At 40.9% G+C, this 26,265-nt stretch overlaps 1 pseudogene across 1 annotated transcript; it reads left to right on the top strand.

The window, feature by feature from the left end:
- The first annotated feature begins 546 nt into the window (after positions 1-546).
- LOC309677186 (histone H4 transcription factor-like) lies at positions 547-17,396 on the top strand (annotated as a pseudogene). Its single transcript has 8 exons — positions 547-702; positions 1,809-2,055; positions 7,357-7,469; positions 11,314-11,467; positions 12,396-12,473; positions 15,218-15,338; positions 16,360-16,498; positions 17,328-17,396. The product of its transcript is annotated as a histone H4 transcription factor-like (transcript).
- The last annotated feature ends 8,869 nt before the right edge of the window (positions 17,397-26,265 follow it).

Raw genomic sequence — 26,265 nt, 5'->3', positions numbered from 1 at the left:
AAGCTGATTTAGCTGGCTTTCTATCATTCCCCCCAAGAATTAGCTTGCAGTTGGATCAGTTTTCCCATCAGTTTAGTGGCTGGCTGTGCCAATTCCAGACCTGGATCTTGAGAAGAACAAGAAGGGGCAGATGGAACCAGCCTTGTTCAGTGGGAGCCCACACTGACGTCAGGCTAAAGTGACTGTAATCGTTACTTTGGCTTTCTATGTAGAAAGAGGTTTTACAGTATTGCCGTGGAGTTGAATTACAATAAAAGCATCCTCAGCAGATGTTTGGGATGGTGACCATCGAACTCTTACTGTACGGTTGTAATGAAAATGTTACAACATGTGGCTTCTGGCAAGGTGTAAACTTTTACAAAATATGGCCTTAGATTCTTAAAATAATGTATCCAGTAATAATAAAAAAAAAAAAGAAAAAAAACCAACGAAACCCATTCATCTCATCTAGGAACCTGTAACCTGAACTGCTCATTTTACAAGAGAAATTTACAGAAATGTAATATGATAAATAAAACTTCTCTGTACTTCTAAAAATTTTAGGCAATGGCCCCTGGAAGCAAATTTAAGAGTGCTGAATTGATATTACCATGTGAATGGAAAGAATGCTGCTTTGTAGGGAAATGCATGAAGGAATTTTGCAATCATATTGCGGAACACTTGGAAGAGTACCTGCAGCACCCCCTGGAAACAGCAAGTCATTTATGTCTCATCTGTCACACAGATTACATTGTGGTTTGGAGGATTATTTCTAGCCTAGAAAATAATATTGACTCCAGTTTACCTGCACCTTAGCTTTTCCAAGGCCCAGCTGCATGAAGCCCTTAGATGCGGGCTTATACCTGCTTTTTGCTTCATATCTGATTGTCCTGGATTTTTGTCTATATTGGTAGCTATTACTAATATGGTAAGAGGCTGGAGAGGTGATGTCATGAGAACTTCTGCTGAGCATTTTTTTTTTCTAAGATTAGGGTCTCAGCAGGTGCAATTGTCTAAAACAGATTTTAGCATATTGTTTTTGAATGGCAGAGAGTTCTTCCCTTTAAGGGAACTGGCCCGTTGCTTAAGAATCCGAAGTTTAAAGTAACACTTGTATGAATCTTTATGGAAATGTGGAAACGTTTATTGTTTGTATGGTATATACCTTATTTGGATACTTACACTGGTGTTCTTTTATGAGGGGTACTGTATTTTACATATTTTTAATAGTATTAAACGTGCTTAAAAAGAAAACAAAAAAAATCTGATTCTGCAGAAAATTATAGGCACTCTCTGTGGATTTAATAGCAATAATATACTAGACTTTTTAATATAGCTATTTTGGCTCTTGTGTATCCTGCTCTTTATTCTTAAGACTGTAATCAAGTGTAATTACAGGTGTAGACATTTTAATTAAAGGTGAATGAGTTTTAATTAAAGGTGAAAAAAGTAGAATTGGACCAACATTAACAACAACTCTGTGACCTAAGATGAAGAATGTCATAATATATACCTAAGAAAATACTTATTTTTGCAAAATTTTCCTACTGAATCTGTGAAGTAGCCTTCTGCAAAAAGTTGTGGTTTAAGGTAAAAAGCACTCTGGTATTGCTGCAGTTGTGAGACAGTGGAAAATCTGTTTGCCACTGAGATTTGCAAGTTTTATCTAGTGCATTATCAGCAGATAGCAATTACCAGCTAAGGTTACTTACAGATTGTGAAGTTATTACAAATGTAAATACTATTGACTTTCTCACTGTGGTGGCACACAGCTGCAGATTTCATGCAGTGTTCTGTAAAATGTTACATCTTTCTTGTGTTTAAAGCAGTACTGGTGTTGGTGGAGAAGTTGTGAATTTGGGGCAAAAGATACCAGAGAGCTGATAACACATGTAAATTTTCACAGTTACCACACCAAACTGAAATTCATAGGCTCTCAGTTACGGGCATTGCACCACAATTTGCCAGTTACAGGCATTGCACCACAATTTGCCAGTGTGTTTGCAGAACAGTCGTAGCTGGCAGCAGTTACCAAAGACTTCGGCAGAATTTGTTTGCCATTGGGAGAGTTGTGATGTAAGTTAAATACGTTGCAATATTACACAGAATCACAGAATGGTCAGGGTTGGAAGGGACCTCTGGAGATCATCTAGTCCAACCCCCCTGCCAGAGCAGGGTCACCTACAGCAGGTTGCACAGGACAGCGTCCAGGCAGGTTTGGAATGCCTCCAGAGTGGGAGACTCCACAACCTCTCTAGGCAGCCCATTCCAGTGCTCTGTCACCCTCAAAGTAAAGACGTTCTTCCTCATGTTAAGACGGAACTTCCTATGTTCAAGTTTGTGCCCGTTTCCTCTTGTCCTATCGCTGGGCACCACTGAAAAAAGACTGTTCCCATCCCCCTGGCACCCTCCCTTTAAGTATTTGTAAGCATTAATAAGATCCCCCCTCAATCTTCTTTTCTCTAGACTAAAAAGACCCAAGTCCCTCAGTCTTTTCTCATAAGAGAGATGTTCTAATCCTCTCATCATCTTTGGAGCCCTTTGCTGGACCCTCTCTAGCAGATCCCTGTCTTTCTTGAACTGGGATGCCCAGAACTGGACACAGTACTCCAGATACGGCCTCACCAGGGCAGAGTAGACGGGGAGGATGACCTCCCTCGACCTGCTGGCCACACTCTTGATGCACCCCAGGATGCCATTTGCTTCTTGGCCACCAGGGCACATTGCTGGCTCATGCTTATCCTGTTGTCCACCGGGACTCCCAGGTCCCTTTCCACACAGCTGCTGTCCAGGAGGTCAGCCCCCAACCTGTACTGATGCATAGGGTTATTCCTCCCCAGACACAGTACCCTACACTTGCCCTTGTTGAATTTCATTAGGTTCCTCTCTGCCCAACTCTCCAGCCTGTCCAGGTCATGGTGGATGGTGGCACAGCCTTCTGGCACGTCAGCCTCTCCTTCCAGTTTTGTGTCATCAGCAAACTTGCTGATGGTACACTCTATCCCTTCATCCAGGTCATTGATGAATATATTGAACAGGACTGGACCCAGTACTGACCCCTGAGGGACACCAGTCATTACTGACCTCCAACCAGACTCTGCACCACTAACCACAACCCTCTGAGCTCTATCTGTCAGCCAGTTCTCAATCCACCCCACTGTCCATTCATCTAACCCACGCTTCCTAAGCTTGCCTATGAGGATGATGTGGGAGACAGCATCGAAAGCCTTGCCGAAGTCAAGGTAGACAACATCCACTGCTCTCCCCTCATCCACCTATCCAGTCACCCCATCATAAAAGGCTATCAGATTAGTCAGACGTGACTTCCCCTTGGTGAATCCGTGTTGACTACTTCTGATAACCTTCTTTTCTTCCAGGTGCTTTGAGATGACACCCAGAACAAGCTGTTCCATCATCTTTCCAGGGATGGAGGTGAGGCTGACCAGCCTGTAGTTTCCCAGGTCATCCTTCTTGCCCTTTTGCTATTTTTTGTCCTTTCCTAACTTTACCGTAGCGTCCTTTGGGTTTGACTCACTATTGGGAATTTTTGCTCAATCTTATCTCTGAACAATGCTTTGTAAGTAATACATGGTAATTATTATGGTAGCATTCACAAAAATGTAATCAACATATTTGCATAACATCTGTGACCTCAAATTCAAATTTTCTTTCCCTTTGTCGTGACTAAAATGATCTTTTTCACAAAGATGCAACTTCTCTTGGGTTTTAAAAGGGCACATATGCAAAACTTTAATATACCCAGTTTAATGGTAACTTAATGAACTTGGTAGTTTGTAGAGAGGTCCAGAGTGTTTATCATTTGTCTGAAGAAAGGCAGCAGAATATCTGATGTTTCCTTGGTTGGTTGGAAATGTTTGGTTTTTAACGGGACGGAAGTCAGACATTTGCAATAGGCTGTTCATATGTGTGTTGTTCAAATGTGGCCAAGATTGGTTTCAATTAAAAATGGTTTGTATCTTCACCACTTTTTGGTGTCCTGTATTAAATAAAATCATTATCCATTCTGTTTTGACTGTGCTATTTCTGTATCAAGTAAACCACAATGATTAGCAGTTGCTATCTTTTTTTGACAATGTTAACATAAATAGTCCTGCCTATCTAAATTTTCTTCTGCTTCTTGGAGGTGTTCATTCCTGATCAAAAATGGCTTCATATTGATATGATGTGATAGGGAAGCATTTTCTCTGTCACTGTTGGCCTCAGAACCTCAGCTGTTATTTATGCTAGGGAGCATTACCTTTGCATCCACAAGTGTGATGCCTTGCAGATGACACTTTCTTACTATCTCCTTTTGTGTAACTGTTGAGCAAGATAATTTTTAGAGAAAGAAGTGCTACAGGAGAATTTTCTATCTGGTCTACGTTAATTTTCTCATGTTGTATGAGGTTTTTTGTTTGTTTGTTTCATTTGATTTAAGTGATATAACGGAAAACGAAATATTTGCAAAGGAGAAACAACTGAAATGAGTTGTACTGTGGAAATCAGAAAAACCGTAAAACTAAATAATTTTGCAAACCTCATATGGGTGAATCTGATGTAGGTTTAGTAGTGCTGAACTACAAATCAAAACAAAAACTTTAATTTTTTTTCAAAGGCCTTTGATCCTTTTTTCCTTACGTCTCTCTAAGCCTTTCAATGATTCATGGGTTATCATCCTTAAATCCTGTTTAAAAAAACACTAAATAAACAAACACTAATTTAATTTAAATAAACAAACACTAATGAGAATGAAAATATTTCCGTGCAAGGGAATGTCAGGCTGGTCGTGCTTTACATAGGTGTTGTATCCCTCACATGCATCACATTGTTGAATTAGAATCAGTGTGATGTTTGAGTAAATATGCTGCAGTGATGGAGTGAAATTACTTTTGTCTTCTGATGGTCGTTATAGTCCATGCTTTGCTTTGCTAGCTTTCTCCTTACTAGGTCTAAAGTTATTTCCAGTTTCCTCTTAACATTTCAGTTTATAGATTGTTTGTGCCATAGCATATATAAAAGGTAAGTGCCTCCTCATCTGTATGTTATTACTGGACAGAATGTCTAGAAATATCCATTTATGTCTTTAGGTTCTGAATTTAGAATATCTATACTCACATAATGCTTTGATACCTCACTTTTCATTATTTTTTCTTTACATGAAATAAGGAATGACATAAAAATCTGAGAGTGAAGTTCCTAGAGAGCAGTAATTCCATTGCTGTCAATCTGTGAGAAACTCTTATCTCGGTAAATAAAGGCTTTTATTTACTAGTGGATTACACATGGAAGTACCCTGTTCTCTTCTTTTTAAAGCTATAAGCCTAAACATATAACAGAGAGCATTATTTATGATAACTTTTGAATATTTTGCATAGTTTGATTACAAACTATTGTTACAAACAAATCTTATTGCCATTATGTCTTATAGCTTATGGGAATCCTATTTCCTACAGCAGTGATTTTTGTTATTAACTCTTTTTCATACATACCAATCACTTTTTACTCACATACTGCCATGATTGGTCTATTTATTTTAAAAATGAAGAGGTTCAGAAAAACTTCAAAGCCCTCAGAATTTGATCTTGCTGCATCTGTTAGTAAGCACAGTCTTTTGAAAAACACGCTTAAAAAACAGAATAAAAATCTTCTCATTAATTGATTTCATGTTCCATTTTTCATTTATGTGAGTGGGCAGTTTTAGTTGATGGGATCCTTTAGTCCATAGCATTTTGCTAAATCTTTTTATACATGTTTTTTCAAGTTCAAACTATGTTGTGAATTTTATTAATTAAAAGAATGGTTCCCAACTTAGTAGGCAGGCTAGACTGGACCCAGGAGGTGGGGTAGGGCACACTGCGAAAGAGGAGAACTTTGAGGGCAGGGAAAACTGCTTACCTTTCCCACCCTCCTGCAAATATGTTCCCACAGTTATGAATATAATTCTCTTTGAAAATCACCCATACAGCTTCCCCTGACACTTGTGGTGCCTCCTCCTGTGTCAGATTCAGTTTCCCCAAAGGTAAAGCTTCTGACTCAGGCAACAGCCCCAAAAACTTCTCTCCTCTCCTATTTACATATAAAGAAATATTCAAGAAAGTTCCGGCAAAACACTTAATGAGATGGTGCCAACAAATTAAAACGGGTTTAATCCCCATATGGTTACTCTGATTAAGAACTGAAGAGGTTTTTCGATCACTGTCTAGCTCAATGCTTTCAGTTGATTCACCTTAATATGCCTATATGTTTTCATATACACAAGACCTTGGATTTCTCAGATCATGTTTCAAGCCCTTCAGAGGAAATAAGGGCTTGTCTCCCCTGAGGGAGCTATTGTGAAATACATTGGAGTATGAATTTAAAATGCAGCAGTTTGCCTACATTAACTCCTCGTGTGAATGCTCTGTTCTGCACGCAGAATGCCTTGCAGCTTAGTTTAATTCACTCTACTAAGATTAGGATGATTAAAACCAGATAATACTAAATAAATACTTTTTTTTTTCACTTACATATATTTTTTAAAAAAACAACAACCCACTGTTTAAATTTGAATCAACTGTACATTATCGGCCATGGCAATGTCGGCCTAAGGAGTTTCACCTGTTTCCCATTTCCTCTCCCCAGTGTTTTGATTTGGTTGAAAGCCAGATCAATTTCTTGACCCAATTCAATGTGTAGCCTTACAAAATTGTGCCAGCACAGCGGAGACGTTAAGGGGTTAAATTATTTGAAACTGGGAGGGATGCTTTGAATTGAGAGGGATGCCAATGTGCAGTTGAATGCCACCCTGTGTTACTTGAAGAAAATGCAATGTGCAGTCTACTTTCTCTCTGCAGGTGTGGATTTTTGTGGAGTGAGGCAGAGGCTAATTAAGGTTTAGTCCCCCTTGTCACATAAGTACTGACTCGTGGAGTGCTGTGTCCATAACACCTAATTCAGTTTAATCATTGTGCAGCCTTCCCATTTCTGTTGGAATTACCTGCGCTGCCCTCATAGCCTTCTCATGAGTAGGAGCAGGTAGAAGTGAAGGGCGGGGAGAAGGTAAAAGTGTACCAAAGAAATAAATCAACAGAAATACATTAACAGACACATCCCTGCCCCAAAGAATGGGTAGCATTCACTCAATTAGTCTAGACAGAGTTTTCAGTTACTAAATAGTAGGTGAAAATTCAGGACCTGGTTTGTGTGGTGGATACTGCAGAATGTTCTACATTTTTGTAGTTGATGTAATTGTCTCTGTGTTGGGGTGAGTTAATTAAATGTTACTGCAATATTTACCGGTGTCTGTTTGATTTCTAAAAACACTTAATTCTATGTTTCTGTCAGTTGATTTCCTGCCAAAACTATCTTGTCTTTTCCATGCTTCTATTTTGTTTTTAGGTTACCTTCAATAACCCAGTGTGGTTTTTATCAACATGTTGCTCTTCATGCCTATGCTACTGAGGAAGAAACTATTACAGATCAGAAGAAAGCTGTTTATTGTCACTGGAAAGGTAGTTCATATAAAAAAAAATCTATTTCAAAAAGTATTTCACTGCAGCGTTTCTTATAAAGTTCACTTAATGCTACATATTGCATAGGAACTTGTGAGAGATCTTCAGGTATTTTTTAATCTATCTCAAATAGTTGCAGAAACATTTCTATTTTATAGGCACCATGATTTACAAAGAATAGGTCCTATCATCCATGGGGTTGAATGCCCTCGACTCCTAATTAGTCTAGGTTGAGAATTGCCAGTACTGAACAGGGTTTCCTCATAATTCTGCCTGTGGTTGGTAGCTCATATACCATTCAAACAGACTTTTCACTCAGGATCAGGGTTGTCTCCCTCACAATAGTCTTTCATGGTGAGCTTACTCTTTGCTTTCCCTCATCCGTTCCCTTCCAAACAAGAGAAGCACACCTATTGCCATCCTAGTTTTTCTCAACTCTGTGGTGAGAAAGAACATTTTTAATGCATTTCTATATTGCTAGCTACCTCTTGTGTTAAAATTATTGTCATGGCTTCAAAGCAGATGTTCTGCCCTTGGCTCTATTGTAGAAGCAACATTCCATTGACAGTCTTTCATAGCAGATGCCTTGATTGTTTGAGTAAGGGCTAAAGTATGGACTGCCATTTGATGTGCATGCCATTCAGCTTCAGACCTACAAAGTGTATGAGCAGAACCTCTCCAGAAGAAAACACTTTCTGCTGAAAAGTAATTAGACAACCTGTGGGACTCTGGTCCTGGAACAGATCATTCTGTGCTTGCTTTAAACCAATCAATTCGGCAATGTCTTGTAAAATATGTCAACAAAGTCCAGGTTTGATTGGAATCCTCTTGATGAACCCCACCAGATATCTGTCTTTTCAATTTATGGCTTAAAGTTACTTTTTGGGTTAGCAATTCACTGCAGTGACGACAAAATCCCATCAGTAGATGCAAGACAACATCATTTTGTTCCTTTTCCCTCTTGAGATTAGCTGATAGATGTACTTTTTTTTGGCTGGGGAGCTCACTCCAGTGACCTGATCTGTAGTCCTTAGAGGAACAAAAATCACACATCAGTGTGATCATAGCTTTAGGCAATATAGCCCATTAGGACAGGTGAAGGGAGTCTTCTGACTGTATGGCCTAAACAACAGAATGGGGAAAAAGGAAATGCAGAAGAAAAGGAATATGGTATGTCTTCAAACATATTTAAGAAATGCCCTGCTGTTAGGAACAGTGAAATCGTCTATTCTCCATGTCTGTGCTAGAAAGGATGAGAAGTAATGAGCTTCAGTTTTAACAAGAGAGACGCAAGTTATAAGTTAGGAAAGCCATTTTAATAGGGCATTTTAAAATACTGTAGCAGTTGCCAGCTGAAAAGAAGGAGATTGTCTGTCACCGGGGAACTGAGAAGACCTCTTTTGAGACCGAAGTATCATTGATCCTGCCTTGGAACAAAAGTTCTGTGTTTTACAGGGTCTGTTGTAGTCTGTGTTCTTGACATTCAGGGTGGTGCTATACACTTCAAAGTGGTACGCAGAATCATAAGGTCCAGGCAGTGAAAGACAACTTTTCATTCATGCCCCCAAACTTAACAATCAAGCACAGGCCAGCAAGTTCTCACCCCTGTGAGAAAGCAGTTTTCGTGGAACTGGGACAACAGATACAATGTGATCAGTCTTTTCCAGGGACCTTCAGTATACTAACTGGTGGTCTGACTTTGCATTTGTGAGGGTACAGCAAGAGTGGGCTGCTCTGCAAGGGAAGGCAAACTAGGAGTTAAGGGTGACAGGCCAGCAGGGACATCACTGACAGGGATGCAATCTTACAGAACCCGAACTAGAAGGGAGTGGGTCTGGTGGTGTTAGCCAGGGTCAGCCGCAGCCCAGTGATCATCAGCCAAGGCCACTGTGACAAGACAGGTCTGAGGTCAAGCCAGGAAGTCCAGATAGCAAGTCAGAGGCAGGGCCAGTGAGGTGTAAGGCACTGCGCAGCATACCTACCTACAGGGTGGGAAACTGCAGCTCCCAAGCCAAGGAGCAGAGGGTGGGTGAGTGCAGGCCCCAGACGAGGCTTCTCACTGCTCTTTCTCATAACTTAGCTGTTTTCACAGGAGTGTGATGGAAGCTTGAACAGCCTCACCATATTAGAGCAGACCTCAAACACAGGCAACTAATCTCTTTTATGTGTGGGGTGGAATTGGCTGCAGTGGAGGATTACAGAGAAAGATGGCTACAGGCTGGTCAGGGCAACCAGAGGCTGTTGGTATGCTCGGGGCCCAGGCAGAGTTCACAAAGAAAGGATGTAAGAGGGAGATTTAATCTCATGTCCTGTACTCACATCTTCAGTCTGGGGTTAAACAGAGACATATATCTTCGTGTTGCACTGGAGGAATAATCAGTCCTCCGGCTTCTTATCTAGACATGGGAGATTGTCCTTTTTCTGTGGCCTCCCCCTGTCAGAAGTATCCTGTATGCAGTAGAGGCGAAAGAGACACTGATGATATTGTTTCCTCATTGTAGGTAAGGTGAGGTTTTAGGATTTCCTTTGTCTTTTAATAAGGAGTCTAGAGTTCTGTCCCTTTATTAAGTATGTTAATCTGGAGCTCAGAACTCCTTTCCAGGAAGTTGCCTATATTCTACCCATTGGAGTGTACGTGGGTTGCTATCAAGGCTATTACATTCTTGTTCTACCTGAGAGAATGTCCCAATGGATAGTAGAAATGGAACTCACAATGCACCTCCTTGGTTAAAAGAACTACGCAAATCCTTTTTGTTAAATGAATTTTATGTATTAATTTCTCAGACCTAAAGGTATCCAACCTGTTATTGAGTTTGATTCACTTGATTACTCTCATCATGCCTCAGCCACAAAAGAATATTTTTATCTTTCCCTGTCTCTAGCTCTTCATTTTGAATTTAGTCCTTTTGATTCTTAAGAGTCTTTGATTGGGTCCAGGCTATTATTTCATCTTTCTGGAAAGGTAGCTTTCTGCATAGCTGTTATCTTTGTTAGGTAGATGAAAGAGACTTGGCTGCTTCTCCTTATGTGAGATGGTAGGCTATTCCTTCACATCTGTCTGAAGTTTTATCCTGAAAGTCGTTCTTTAGCTCCATTTACACCAATACATTAACCTCCTTGGGATTTTTCTCTTATTTGTCACATGTCAGTACCCAGAGCTTTCTACTTGTCCTGTTAAAACTTGCATTGTGTCCACAGTACCAGACTGTTTCTGAGCTCAAGAGATCTGAGGACATATGTATTTATATGCAGAGATTGTTTGGTGGATAGCTGATTGCTTGTGGTTAACCACTATGTGAATGCGTATGTAAAGACAGAAAATGTGAAGATGAGAAAAAAAAAAAAATAGATGTCAGTAAGTGGAGTTCTTGGAGATGTCATGTATTCAGTACCCCATCTTGTTCTCCTGGTTCTCCAGAGACCATGAAGATTGCTGGAGTTCTGTGATGGCAGGGGGGAAGCAACAGAAATAGTAATGAATGTTATCTCTATTCTACTGTATGAGCGTACATGTGGAGTCAAAAACTTTGACACATGAGGATGGGAAGTATAGCAGCATGCTCTCTGCTGATTCAAAACTGAAATTTTCATGAGGGACACATGACCAACACGTCTTAAAGAATTCTGAAAAATAATCTGTCTTTGTCATGGATATTTGCTGGATTAAATGACACGTGATGTTTGTAATAGTGCCAGTCTGATTCCTTTTTTTTTTTTTTTGCCTCGAAGCAGCTTTTTTGTGTTTCTAAAAACATAACAATAACACATAAATATGGAATAGCCTTTTCTGTTTCTATATAAGAAAGAGTACAGTATTTGTGCAGCTTTTTCCTGTTTGTTTTAGATTGTTTAGGTGTATTTAAAGGAAACCATAAGCTATGGGATCATTTAAGAACCCACACACAAGAAAGAGTTGTAGCATGTCCTACTTGTGGAGGAATGTTCTCCAGTAACACTAAGTTTTTTTGATCATGCAAAAAGATAAGTTTCAGAAGATAGTAAGTGGATATGATGTTATTTCTGTTTATATTTCTGAGATATTTTCATTTAAGATGCTTTGTGGTAATGTGCACCTGTAATTTCATAAATATTTCTGGTTTTCATATAAGTAATTGCAGGAAAGCGGGGTTTACTCTAGGAAGGCAGTTGTTTTCATAAAGCATGGAAGTTCTCTTGACTTTGCATGTTTGATGAATTAAGGTAATGCAAGTGAGCAACAGAACACCCTTAGATTTGTGTTTCAGCAGAAAAGCTATTTGCTTGGCAGCTGTGGCATCGCGCTGCCTCTCATCCCTTGGTGCCCATGGCACAGCGTGACATTCCACTGACACTGGGAAACTGCCCATGAATGGGAAAGACTTTGGATTATTGAAGAGAGAACCTCCACAAGAGCCAGGCTTGGATTACAAAATCTCTGCAAGTAATCCCAATGAGCCTTTAACTAATTTCAGGTCAAAAGGCAATTTTTTTCTCTTCAGCTTTGCTTTTGCAGTAAGTATTTTCTTCACCAGAACACTCCCTGCCTCAGCCAACCGTGTGTTAGTTGGCATGCTTTCCTGCGTGCTCAAGAGGAAAGGAGAAGTGGTTGGGTTTTTTTCTGGTTTTAAGTGCTTGGGATATATATAGGAATTGTGGATGTTTTGGTGATGGAAAGGAGGTGCATTCTAGGTAATTGGCAGAAAAGCTCAAGTTTCAAACTGTCAGTGTTTTGAACAGATTGTTATTCTGTTTAGGATAAAATTAAAAATCCTTTTCATTAACCTAAACTAAATTTTCTTCTGAAGAATATTGGTAATGAAAAAGAGTATTGAAACTGTCTCAATGCTGTGTTAGTTTATTCATGAAACTGGCAGCTATAACTTATTAGTTAATAAATCTTTCATAAGTTATTTGTACTGCCACTAAATAATTTCTATTTAAATTCAGAACAAATACTTGTTTGCCAGAACTGTCAGAAACATTTTGCCGATGAAAGGCTGCTATGAGATCACAGGAGGGGACATGGTAAGTCAGAGCATTTTAAAATAAAACATACTTTTCTCAAGGTTACCTTGTACAGAAGAGGTTTGATAAACTACAGAGTTATTATAAGTATCATTATATCAGCTAAGAAAATGAATATTTGGAACTAAGGCAGCTGTGTTACAGATGCTGGAAAGTAGGAATTTCACTGCCAGTCTCTCTGAAGCGTGGCAATTCCCTTCTTCATGCCTTCTGATCAAAAAGTTTAAGGGGCTTTTCGGTTTTGCAGTAGCTCCCGTGCAGATGCCTATTCTTCACTTGCATGGCTGTTTACTTGCTTTCCTGACGAGGGCCATGGTTCAAGCCAGAGCGGTGTTTCAGCTTGGGCTGCAGCTCTGCTCCCCTTGCAGCGCATAATCAGCCTCACTCAAATGCTGTAGGTCTTCGTTGACCTAACCACAGTTTCCCTGAGGTCCCCGAATTATTCCCACAAGTTATACTACAACAGCGATGACTTGCTGGGAAAGAATCCTACAGCATCTAAGCACGAGGAAACGTGAAATTGCTGTTGGACATACAGGAAACGCAGAAGCCGAGAGGCGGGTGGGTCTTTGCTTTGGGAATAGGAATATTTGAACCGTGTAGCCAGACCTGGGCACCAGTCATTTAGGTTGTCTAAACATACCAGGAGCTTTGTGCAGACTTGCTCAGTCAGGGTAGATTCTACTTTCTAGTTGCATTCTTATGGAAACATGATTTTTCACCGTCTGCAAGTCGACACATTGATGCTTAACAACTGTGGTTTTGATTTGGTGCTTACTGTGAGCTACCAGGACTGACAATGTTCGTATTTAAATGGTTTTATAGTTGATATGCATCTGACTAAAATATCTTAATTTTTATAGTTTATAATAGAAAATAGATAATTATTTTTGTTTTGTTTACTAGATCGGTTTTATTCCTTTGTCTCAAGGTGATTTTGGATAGAAATTGGAAATAAACACAAATTAAGTTTTGTTTTGTTCTGTTTTTGTTAGCTAATGAAGCAGATTAAATATGATGGGGTTTTTTTGTTGTTTTTTTTTTTTTTTAATTAAAGCATAACACACATTAACATAGATCTGATATAGTAAATAAAGCACATAGCTAACTGACCTATTTGTTTCTGGTCACTCTGGCTGCACTTAAATCTTTGTGAATTGTACAGTGTGCCTGGCTGTCCTTGTCCCCTGATAATTCAGACTGCATTCTGCTTGCACAGCCAGGGAAAATCACAAGGTGGCTGGACCTGGCAACAAGGATGATGTGAACCTGTGTCATGTCCCAGTAAGCCACAGTGAACCAGCTGCAATGTGAACTTGGCTGAGGGAGCTGGGAGGCATTCCTGGGTCCAACTGTTTAGGCACGACCTAAATCCTTTCAGATACTAGAGCCAGTTATTTCCCTGGTTCATGATTCAGCTTTCTTTAAAAATTCTGGCAGCAATACATGTCTGCATGTTAGTGCAGACTGCCAGTGCAGACGTGACATTTTCAGATTCTTACCCCAGCATATTTCATAATAGCTTGCTGGTATAGATAAATATTTAAATTTTCTTTTAAAGAGCTTGCTTACCTATAAGAAATTATTCTGAAATAAGCTGTGATGTGAATGCAAATGCTGTAGGTGATGTGAATGCAAATGATGAAATCGCTCCTTACATGGACATAGTTACATGCCAGACAACTATATAAACTGTTTGATTCTCCCATTTCAGGAGACTGCTTGCAGTCTTGCCCTGATGCAGTTTTGCAGAGTAAGTTATTCCAGACTAGTTTTCCACATGAAGATATTTATTTTAGGGAGGAAAAAAAAATAAAATCATTTTTGTTGGTTTAAGACAAAGTATGAAGAAAAGTGCCTATGCAGGAAGTGATTACAGAATAGTTACAGTGCATTCTATTTACTTCCTTTTTTGAGAAAACGTGGGTGCTTTAACTGCATGCTTTTCTTTGGCCACCTGTAAGCACTGGGCTGATTTTAAGATAAAGCGTTGTTTCCGAGTCCTAAACATAACAGATTTTGTCTAAATCCAAAACTTCTTTATTGAGACTCTTCGCACTGCATTCGTCGGGTTGCTGATTCAGGTGTAGCAAAGCAAGCATTTGTTCGGCTTAAGATGTTACAGTCCTGCCTGCCAGTCTGCCAGAGGTTTTCCCCAGTTCCGGAGTCGGCAGAGCGAGCCTGTGTCTCAGCCGTGGCGGTTCATAGGTTGGCCAGGTGCTTAGCCAGCACCTCGCGTTATTATGCCTTAAGCAAGTACATCCGAATGTGAAACGGGGAGGCGGAGGACAGACACATATTCTTTCTGCCACCTTTTTAAGAGTGGTAATACCTTAAACACTAAAAGTAGATTTGCCAGTGCTTGCCTGTCGGAAAGCCTCCAGACAACATCCGCCTTTTAGAAATCCTCCCAGAGTGCCAAGGGCAAGACGATAATCATCCTTTTTGTTAGAGCCTAGAGAGTGAAACGTGATCCTCGACATCTTTTTCCCTTACTATCTATTTTTTGAAAGTAACTTGAAACATTGTAAGGTTGACCATTATTTCACTACTCTCTCTATTGTATCCGCATTCCATTTTTAGATCTTTTCTCTGTATATTTTATTCCCAAATGTATTATAATCTGTTATCTTTAATATGATATTTTAATACTTTTTTTTTTTGTCACGTGTCGTAGCAGACAATGTTCTGGTGAAACTGTGATACAGAACTGAAAGTATCTTTCTTTCTGCTATCTTTTCTAGTTAATCATGTTACATGTGCTCTTTGTGATATGGTATGCGCAAGTGTCTCCTCGCTGAAAGCACACATCAGATTCTGACACCGTGATGAACGTCCTTCCCTTTGTCACCTCTGTGACAGCAGGTGAGAAAATTTGAGGCTCGTAGCTATGTGAGCAGAACTGTAGAACCAAGTTAGTGTTTTACCTAGGGGATAGTAAAGAAAGAAAAGTTTCCAACCACAAAAATAATCAACTGTTCAATGAAGAAATCTAATAGATTCATCTGCCTTCAGCTGCTGAGTTGTCGTAGTTATGAACATCTGGTGCAAGTAGGACCGATCCATTAAAATGTGAATTTTCTTGGCAAGACTATGTGTACTACAAAACGGTCATCACAACAAGTTGATATGTGTAGCAGTAGTGACTTAAACTGTGGGTTTTGCCATTCTAAATGCTTGCTGGCTGTTTGCTGGGAGAGTCACAGTCTTCTCCTTTGAGTGCTTTTTCTGCCACAGGCTTACTATACATTCTGTTGTCTTGCACTCTCATTTTTCTGTGGTGGTTTCTTTTCTGCTTTCACCACATGATGCCACACAGCAGTGAAAAAAAAAAAAAAAAAAAAAAAAAGCGGCACTGTGATGTGATAGACCAAGTTGCTTATATAAGCACTGGCAAATTATGTTTAACTTTGCCAGAAGAAGATGAGAGGTCTAGCCTTTGTATGCTGGAAGTGGGATAAAGTGAACAAATATCTCAGTACTTTCGTGTTCACACTGTGGGTGGACAGAGGAAATAATCTGAATTTCTAGACCAGAGAGGATGAAGTGACAGATTGATAATGGGCAAGAATTTTTTCTATGTGAACAGAAAGAGAGGGTGATGCCTTGCAACATGGTTGTGGAAAAATTACCTAGATTTGGGCATGGTGTGGATGTGTGGGAAGAAAGAGGGAATGGAAAATGAAATCCAGAGCACATCAAAGAGATGTCTGTACTATCCCCTTTTCACAAGTGGAAAAAATGAGGTAGAGAAGCGATTAACACATATTCTGCTTTCACTTGTCATTGTCAGAGCCAAAAATTACTACCTCCCAGTCCTAAACATTAACCACAAGACTACTCCTCTGTACTATTATATCTGTTATTTGTTTTACCTTGTTTTCAGTTTTAAGAACACGTATGATCTGCATAAACATGTTGAAACACACAATGATTCAGATGCCTACAGCTGTGATGTTGAAGGATGTGGTTTTACTTCATGGACTTTACAAACTTTGAGACAGCATTACAAGAGAGCACATGTGGTGAGTATATTAAATAGCATAATAAAATATATTGCTATAAATGAGACTAAAGTTTCAAATTTACGTGCATATAGTTTCTTGTGAATTAATGAAATGTTTCGTTTTTGCATCAAATCAAATATTTATTTGCACACATTTCTGGGACTCTTGCAAGTATTATGCAAATAACTGACTCATCCTTACCTATAAATTTGTGTGCTTACCTTAGATGTGTGTAGCTGCGTACTGACAGTCTTGAACTCTGGCCACTCCCCCCCCCCCCCCCCCCCCCCCCCCCGCTGGCTTTTAAAAAAAGCAATAATAAAAGAACATGCCAATCCTAATATCAACAGCAAAATATTTCAGGGATTAAAATCCAATGTCACCTTTCTCCTCATGTTGGTACTCCATCCTTACAACTACTATGTTACCTGAAAATAGAGAAACTATAAAGTGTGTAAAGTTTACATCGCTTTTAATCAGGTGAGTTTGGCCACAACATTAAAATACAGTTTTGGCTGCTATAGTTTATGCACACTTATTGCCTGTTTCTTCAACTTTCTTAGGATCACTGCCATGCTGTAAAGTGAATATATTTTAGTGGAAGCTATGTGTCACACTCTTATTGGAGATACCTGCAGTGCTGACGGCCAATGCCGAGAATTTCCGTGTTTGCTGGGGTTCCTTAATCAGACAAGTTCTGAAACCCACACATTTTAAACATTTCAGGAAAAAGAATTCCGAAAGGTTTTCAGCTAGTCAGCGTGGTTTTCCCCTTTTCAACAAAGGATTATTTTTTGTCATATGTATGTGTAAGCCTTCAATGACTCTAACAGTCTTTCTTTCCAAGAGTAATGGCGTCCTGAATACAAATGCCACATCTGTCAGAAATGTTTCTCCTGGAGTTGACATACATTGACCCTACATCTTTGAAAAGCTCATAAACTCAGGAGTCATTCTCGTTTCAGTTAAGTTACCGCTCTGGTTAAGATCATAAAGTATTTTTTTAAAAACATCTTGTTTAAGAGATCCAGATATTTAATCAAATGCTTTCTTAAGTTTGGCTCAGTTTTAAACATTCTGAGCGTGAAACAATTTACTAATTAGGTTTCACTAACATGTTGGAAAACCTAGTGTGAAGATAGTGAAATCAAGGGGAAAAAAGGTCTTTTTGCTTTTATAGCTTTGACTCCTGTGAAATTCTTGTAACCTAGATTCTTGAAAGGAATTCTTTGAGCCTGCAAGTTGTAGGCACCAGCTTCTGTAGTATAAACAAGCCACACTTTCCATTTTGGGACAATAAAATCCAGCAAATAAAATGTAATTATGAATAGGTATCGCCTATTTTCTGTAATGTGATGTGTATTTGATAAAAGCTACTTATTGGAACTCTCTTGCAGGTGTTCCTTCGCACAGAATGTCTTTTGTTTTGAATGCCACGGAATAAATAGCAATCTAATTCATCTTTTAATCGCTGGCATTCTCAGTTTTGGCAATCTAATTAGATGTTATTCTTCTTTTCTGCTGTAAATGCTATGTTTGTAACTTGTATTTTCAATTTTACTTCCTTAGATATAAAAAGAAGATGATGAGGGTCACATGCGTTTGAATTTAGCAGTATATAATGCTGTCGTGGGTTTAGGTCAGGGTCATAATAACAAGATGGTAACAAATAAGTCTTCACCAAGTCAAAACAGTTTTGGAAGACAAGGAGGGAGCTCTTGCAAAAGAGACGCTTCAACAGCAGAAGTACTGTTCACACAGCTTCAGCCATGGTCACAAGCTACTGGAGAAAATGTTCTGATAGAAACAGAGACTTCTATGCCAGAGCCTGTGTATTCTGTACTTCAAACGGCTGTACAGCCATTTGAAAACTGTTTGTACTTCCGCTAAAGTTGATGAAGCAGCACCAAAGTATGTGAAGGAAAAGCTGTTAGAAATGGAACTGGGCTTAGGAATTCAGATAGCTTTCTACTGTGAAAAGTATACTCTTCAGAAGAGGTTTACTTTTTTAAACAAAATACATTTGAAAGTCTTCACTTTTATCCTTGTCAAATCTTGTGTCTAATACTGTATTTTCTCAGCTTTCACGTTAAATTATTCTAATGTATCTGCAAGATACACACAATACTATGCACATATAATACTTTCATTTATAGCCTTTTGGAGAAGAAACTTATATTCATATAGCATATATATGTGTATATGTGTATTTATTTATTTAAAAATTATAGCCCGTGGGGAAAGTATTGAGCCAATGCATGAGACAGACAGTTTGAACTGGTAGGTAAAACATCCCATTTTGTATTAGCCCACTGTGGTGTTTACTAGAAATCAGTAACTGCTTGTGAGATGTATAGAAAAAAACTTACAATTTTGGCAGGCTTTTTAGCTTTACTTAGTGACTTTAAAATTATTTCAAGAGTTATTAGAGAGACTTTGTTATTATAATGGACTTTCAAGCTACAATGTGCTGTTAAATGAATACATTTAAATAAAAAAGAAACTTATGTCTAAATGAAACCGTTAAAGGTGTTCATAGGGCTGACTTTAGGACTTATATACCATTTGGTATAATGGAAATTTTTATAGTTATTTGTTGGGTGCTGCAGGTACAATGACGAGAAAGTAATTGAATAATACTGGCAGCATAGCTAAATGTGCCTAACTGTATTTTCATAAATATTTCTGCATAGCCATAGTTATTCTGAATTGTTAGGAAAAGTGCTTGGCAAAGGCATTTATTTGATTCTTATGTAGAGGGCACAGACAAAAAGACAGGTATCTTTCATTACAGTAAAAATTAATTACAATATTTGAAACATTTTTTAAAACAAGAACTGAATGAACCTTCCAACTAAAATACGTAAGACTTACACACAGGAGAAGGTAATATTCAGTCAGCTAGAAGACTAACTGACCCTGTGTTAGCTACTCCCGGCCGAGGTCCCTTGAGGGCCCAGAGGCAGCCTCTGAGAAGGGCTCGCTGTGCCGCTTTGAAAGCGACTTTCAGCACTTGCTTACGCAGAGCAGTATTGCATCACCCCCACTTACTGAGCGTTCCTTCCTTCATGTAGACAGACTGATACTGAGAGCCCAGGACAAGCAATCAGCCTGCACACAGCTGAGTCCCCAGCCAACCAGAATGGAGTATCAGACAGACTGGGAATTGTTTGAACGAAAAATAGACCATCTGAAATTGAAGTGAGCTTGCCGTGTAACCCCCGGGGATTCTGGGGCGCTCCTCTTCGGGAGGATTTAGACTGTGCATCTTCTGTAGAAAACTGTCTCCCCTGAACTGGCCCCTCATCATCGAACTGCCGGCCGCTGTTGACAGGTGAGGACCACGGGGCCATGCTCGGCCTGTGTGCAGGGTTAGGGGAAGGAAGGACTCGTTCCGTCTCATCCCCATGGCTGGAAGAGCACTGTGCTCTGCGCAGGGCCCTCACGAAGGCTGGGAGGAACAGGTGAGGAGGTGGTACCAGTGTGGGATCTGCTACACCCTTACATGAACTGTTCCTTCTGCTTCCTGCGTTTGCTGTCACAAAGAGTGCGGGCAAAGCAAGCCAACAGAAGGGTCTGTGCCATTGGGCCACAGCTGCATGAGAAATGGGAGTGGGGCTTGCCGGAGGGAGCCCTAAGTAGTGCCTCTAACTCCACAGACAGTGCTCACAACTGATTCAGCCCAACAACCTAGACCAGGTTGTCCACAATGTTTAGCAGTCTCGGCCAGAGAGAGAAGAGGAATTTAAGACCCCTGTCACAAATATAGGCAGATTAAAAGTGACAGCTGTAAAAAATCTCCTTCCAGAGCTGTCCACCTTGTCACCGCCTTGACAGTTCCTGCCTTGAAAGTTCCTGCTTTGCAGGCAGCTGAGATCCTTGTGCTCAGGTTTTAGTATTATTAAATAAGCCGGGCTGTAATTTGTGGCAATTCAGCTGCTGTTTCAAGAGCAGTTGAGCCATCTGTGCAATGGGGGCAGACCAGACAGATGTGGGTGGCAGCCTGATTTTAATCTGCCTTTGCGCATGAATCAGAGACCCGGCATTTTTAATACTTTACAATACAGGTAAAACTGACTCACGTTTCTCTGGGCAATGAATAGGTACCACTATAGCCTCTGGGATTTCCCCTGCTAAATATCAAAGGCCTTTAACAAACAAGAGGTGTTAATGCTTCCCAAAGAAAGAGTCCTTTATAATGGAAAGTATTAGTCAAGCAGAACACAGAGGAGCCTTTTCCAGATCTTTTAGGATAGCTTACCAGAAGCCTCTAATCCAATATCCAACAATTTACTCCTTTGGGCAGCTCCCCATGCCTGCCCGATCGGGAGGCTGCTGCCTTCATGCAAGCTGCAGTGCAGCTCCCAAGGTTAATTTACACAAAGCCCGTTCAGGGCTTCACATGACAGGTTGAAACATGGCATTATGGATTTGTACTTGAGCCGTGGAACCACACTTCCAGGGCGAGGGTATGACCTGCGAGTTCTAAATTGCCACAACTTCGTGTGAGTCTATTAAATACATTTTGGAAGACAAAATCAACTGTGGGGGCAGACACAATGGGATTATAATTTATTAATGGAGACCTATTTTTGAAAATCACATTTTAAAATAATTTCCCTCAGTCATGCTTCTTAATGACACTCCAGAGTTTTTTTCTACTATTGCTTAGGTGCCTGTTCCACTTTATTCTTATTCACAGGGCTTGCATTCACACCAGGGCTTTGCAAAGCTAAAAAGTTACATCCGTTTTCTTGCCAGTAATCTAGTTTAGAATTTACGTTCATATATTAGTTTGCATACAGAGGCTTTCTTAACACCCATGTATTTACTAGGCGATAGTAGTTAGTGACAATGGATTTCAAAGTTGTTTTTTCAGTGTGTTTTCAATTTTTATGTTAAGATTTAAGTGTTAGATTAGCACTCCAAGATGCTGGTTTGCACGTACAAAGCAAAATAAAATATCCATCTGAATGAAAGCACTTTGGTAAAAAAGAGGCGCTTTTTTTCTGATCTCGATACCAAATTTTAATTTTTTTCACACTAGTTATTTATACTGAAATAACTGTACGTAAATCTGTTCGGGTTTGAAAACTTTTTTTTGTTTCTGCTTAATTTTTCCACGTGATTCCGAAGCTGCTTTCTCTCTCCCCATTAAGTGCTGCCGGGTGCACTCCCGGGGAAGCGCCTATAGAGGGTGCCCGCGGACCGGACTCAGCCTGCCACCTTGTCGCACCATATCGTGCGACATGGGGCTACGCGCTAAGCAAATACCTTGGCTGAATACATCCTTTATTCAGCTCCTCCTAGAAGAAAGAAGCCCAATGAGAAACTAGACGTTATTGCTGGGATGTGTGGGACCCAGCTTGAAAAACAACTTCTTCCCCTGCGCACCAGGTATGAGGTGGACGTGAGTCACTCGGGACTTGTTCTCATGGAGCCAGATCATCAAGATGAGGCAAACTGGCGCAGGTCCACTGGAGTCTGTCGAACAAGCAGAATGTCTAACTGCGGCTCTGGCATGGGATCTTTGTGGATTTCGATGGGACCGGACTAGCCCTTGGCTTTGTGGAGGCCGGAGGAGATGGCTTGCCGGGCTGACAAAGAAACCCTTTGATAATGACCTCGGAGATGGTGCCCTGCAGCACAGCTAACAGCAGGAAAAAATGGACCTACAAAAATGACAGTGTCTGCCAGGAAGCAGAGCAAGACAGAGCTTGAGGAACTCATGCAGAACACCTTTTTTTTGTTCTCAGGCGTTTGAGAACAAAAATTTGAAACTAGGCATTGTTCTCCAAAATACCACAGAAACAACCATGTTAGTCATTCACTGCTTACATGAATGTGATTAATCTTTTTTTTTTAATTTGTGTTGTTTTTTTTTTTCACTTTGTACAGGCTTTCTACTGTCATAAACAGAGCTGATAATGAGATATACGTAAAATTTGGGTTGTTTAATATTTCTCAAGTTCCTGAAAGCAGGGCTTTTTATTATCCTTACAGAGGAAGAATGTTAGAAAAAATAGTTCAGTAGTTTCTAAGAAAGCAGTTCCGAAAAAGCACACTATTTGTCTATTGGAAAAGAATTCTCAAAACTGGATCATTAGGCAGCACTGCTAGTTTGCACAGGCTTTAAAGTTTAGCATCTGGGAGAGGAGTGGTTGCCCTGATCTGGCTTTTGGCATATAATTCCATGAAGCAAGACATGTTAAAAGCAATCTGCAAAGTCCTGAAACACTAATTTTCTTATTAGATCACATCAAATACAGAGTGTGTTCTCTTACTGTCTCTACAGCGAGGATCTTACATGATCTCCAGCAAATTATGATGTGCCTCAGTTTTTTGCCTCTAAAGAAGAGTTCTCAGCCTTACAAGGGAGCCACAAGATTTTTATTAACTCGTGTTCTGATTTGTTCAGCTATTATAGTCATGAGCACTAAAAACACGCTGCTAAAGACCCATGCATGGTCCCCAGCCTGTCTTTTAATTCATGGCTTACTTTTGTACGGTCAAACCAATTTATAAAGGAACTGACTCTTGGGGTGCTGAGCAGGCAGAGCTGCCATTAACTTAAGCTCTGAACTAGCAAAAAATTCATACACGTGCCTGACTCTGAGCAGTAGGAACAGCCCCGCTGCAGCATGTAGTTGACTTCAGAAGGATGACCTACACTGTGCTTTTCTTTTCAATTTTCTTCAGTGGAAAAGTTGGTTTAAGAATTCCCACCCTCTTCCTACCGCTCACTTCCACCTCCTCACCATGCTTCTCAGTTGTTTGCGAGGGTGTGCTTTAAATGAGATCAGCAAGGAACTCCAGCATCCGCTACGATGTGTAACTATGCCCCTTTCATCACCTCCTTCGGAGGTAGTTTCCTTCCAGCATACTCGCCTCCCTTTCTGTTGACATTAACCAGCATCTGGTAAGTCAGGCCAGCTTTCCGATCTGTCTGAAAACCAACCAAGGGAGTTTTTTTAAGTGAGATCATTGAGCTGATTCAGTTACTGTTCAACCACGTGAACGCGAGTACAACCGTGTGAATACTAGCACCGACACAAAAGAGGGGACGGCAGACTCCGTCAGAGACAATGTGGGTTTAGATTGGCTTAAGCCAACTGCAGTATTGCACCGTTTCTGTATGAAAACCTGAGCGTAGCCTAAATTTTTGCAGAGCGGGTGAATAGACGTGTTTTCAGTTTATCTTTTGGAAAGTTGCAAATTAGTCCTCTTCTGTATCAGCTTTTAAAGCTATTACATAGTTGCCATCTGCTATCTGTTCGCAGAACACAGAGGCAAAACATTTTAGCTCTAACATACAGGACAAAGGTGCCCTACGACCTGTTGAATCTTCAGGTTGGCTGGCCTGACAAGCAACCCTTTAGAAGGATTTCATTCTGCAAAAGAAAAGGCTAAAGCACTGTATTAAATCCGGTTCTCTGAAAGGACCGAGAAATACTGCAAGACAATGAATCAGAGTAAGAAGAGGGTTTCTTTGTGATGCCGCTGCTAATGTACGTGCCCGGGAGAGAAGGAGTTATACAAGACTGGTTACCTTGCCACAAAAAGATGCAGTAGGGTGGTTTCACGTGATTTGTTCTAATAAACCTAGTATTGACTGTTCGTCAGCCTGGCTGGCTATTAGCATAGTGTATTTATTTATTTCTTTTTAGGCAGACACCTGACTGCTCTGGAATTCTCTTGGCACCTTCTTTTTCTGCTTCTTGAAGACAACAAGCTCTTCCAGTGCCCTTTTGCAGCCTTCCTACACTTCACCAACTACAAGCGCAGAAGCTGGGCAGCCAGTTCTCTAAGCACCTTAAGTGTGAATTTTATTTAGGCCTAGCCCTTTTGAAAGCACGCAACTAATGGCAGATCTCTTCGATGAGCTCTTTCCATGTTCCTTTGTGAGCTCTCACTCCATTGCTGATGTTTGTTGGATTAATTCTGCAAGTTGGGCTTTGTCCAATTCATTCCGTTTTCCAACTTTTGCCAATAAAACAGGAGTTTGAATGGCAATTTATCGTTAGTGGAATAAAATATCTGTTGTGCTATTTGGAACCAAGTCATGCACGCACACCTCCAGAAGGTACAGCGTCCAAGGCCCTGGTTCTCCAAATCGCTTCAACTTAAGCAAAGTTCCTTGAGTTCCTGCTGTGCAGGCAGTCTCTCCAGGCTGATCCAGTCACAGCTGAAGTCCCATATCAAAGCAAGGAACAAGTTTTAGGATGATAGCCAGGAGAAGGAGGTCAGACAGAGGTGTATTGTTGGGTCACACAGGTGGCCTAAGGGCTTGTCTCTAGACACAGCTATTTCTTATTCCTGACTTATTTAAACATAGATTTTCTCATTCAGAATAAACAATTGTTTCGCTTAATCCGGAGTAAATTAAGCAGGAACAAGTCCATGTGGAATAAAGCCCTGAGAACAGACTTAATGTCCTGTGTCTTTTGAAAGTAATTAAATGTCTCTATGGATTCTTTTTAAATGGAGCTTTGCAAAGACAAGACTGACTGCTGCTATTATCCTGGCTTTAAAACACATTGTCCTCTATCCATTGCCTAACCCGCCAGGTTAACCATCACACACTAACTGCCTTGAACAATCCACCTGAGTCTGATATCCAGTATAACACACAAACACGAGCTTTATGGACCTTCAGACATGTGATGGGTGTGAAGGTCCTGATGCTGATGGGAACAGCCTCTTTACTGTCACCTCACCTAGCAAAGGCCGTGGGCTCCTTCCTCCCAGCTCCAGCGCCTCACTAACACAGCGAACCTCCTGATACATGGGGCCAGTCATAGAAACACAGAATCACAGAACAGTCAGGGTTGGAAGGGGCTTCTGGAGATCATCTAGTCCAACCCCCCTGCCAGAGCAGGGTCACCTACAGCAGGTTGCACAGGATGGCGTCCAGGTGGGTTTTGAATGTCTCCAGAGTCGGAGACCCCACAGCCTCTCTGGGCAGCCCGTTCCAGTGCTCTGCCACCCTCAAAGTAAAGAAGTTCCTCCCCATGTTAGGACGGAACTTCCTATGTTCAAGTTTGTGCCTGTTACCCCTTGTCCTGTCACTGGGCACCACTGAAAAAAGACTGTTCTCACCTACCTGGCACCCTCCCTTTAAGTATTTATAAGCATTAATAAGATCCCCCCTCAGTCTTCTCTTCTCAAGCCTAAAAAGACCCAAGTCCCTCAGCCTTTCCTCACGAGTGATGCTCCAACCCCCTCATCATCGTTGTAGCTCTTTGCTGGACCCTCTCCAGCAGTGAGGCGCAGAGGACAGGTCACAATGGGAGCCGTCCCCAGGGACAGCCCCAGCCACTGGGGTCATCAGAGATGCTAATCCCAGGGGCAACTAAAAAAATATTAAAAAAAAAAAGACAAAACCAAACCAGAGACGCATCAGTTCTTGGCGGCACGGTTTCCCACAGCCTAAAAATGGTCACTTCGGAGTGTGGCTGGACGGACACCAGCTTTTGCCACCCGGCGCGGGCTGGCCCGAGCCTGGGACACACAGGTGACCAAAGGTCTGTCCCCCTTCGCCGGTGGGACCCAGCCCCGCCGGGGTGGCCACCGCGGGGCCCTGCCTAGAAGAAAAATTGCTCTGGTTTCCCTTTTTTATTTAAAAGCTTGATTTTTGTCACAGCTCAGCAGCGCTCCGAGCCCACCCCGGGGTGTGTGTGTGACACGGGGACTGCCCTTTATAGGTGTTGAGGGGGACCATCCTTGGGGACTGAGGAGGGCGCTACCACCCGGCTCGCGTGGGGGGGGGGGAGCGTGCCCGGCCC

This window comes from Vanellus vanellus (genome assembly GCF_965231255.1).
Source record: "Vanellus vanellus genome assembly, chromosome: 1".
Lineage (NCBI taxonomy): Eukaryota > Metazoa > Chordata > Aves > Charadriiformes > Charadriidae > Vanellus > Vanellus vanellus.
The sequence above is the reverse complement of the archived record's forward strand: the minus strand, read 5'-3'. Positions and strand labels throughout refer to the sequence as shown.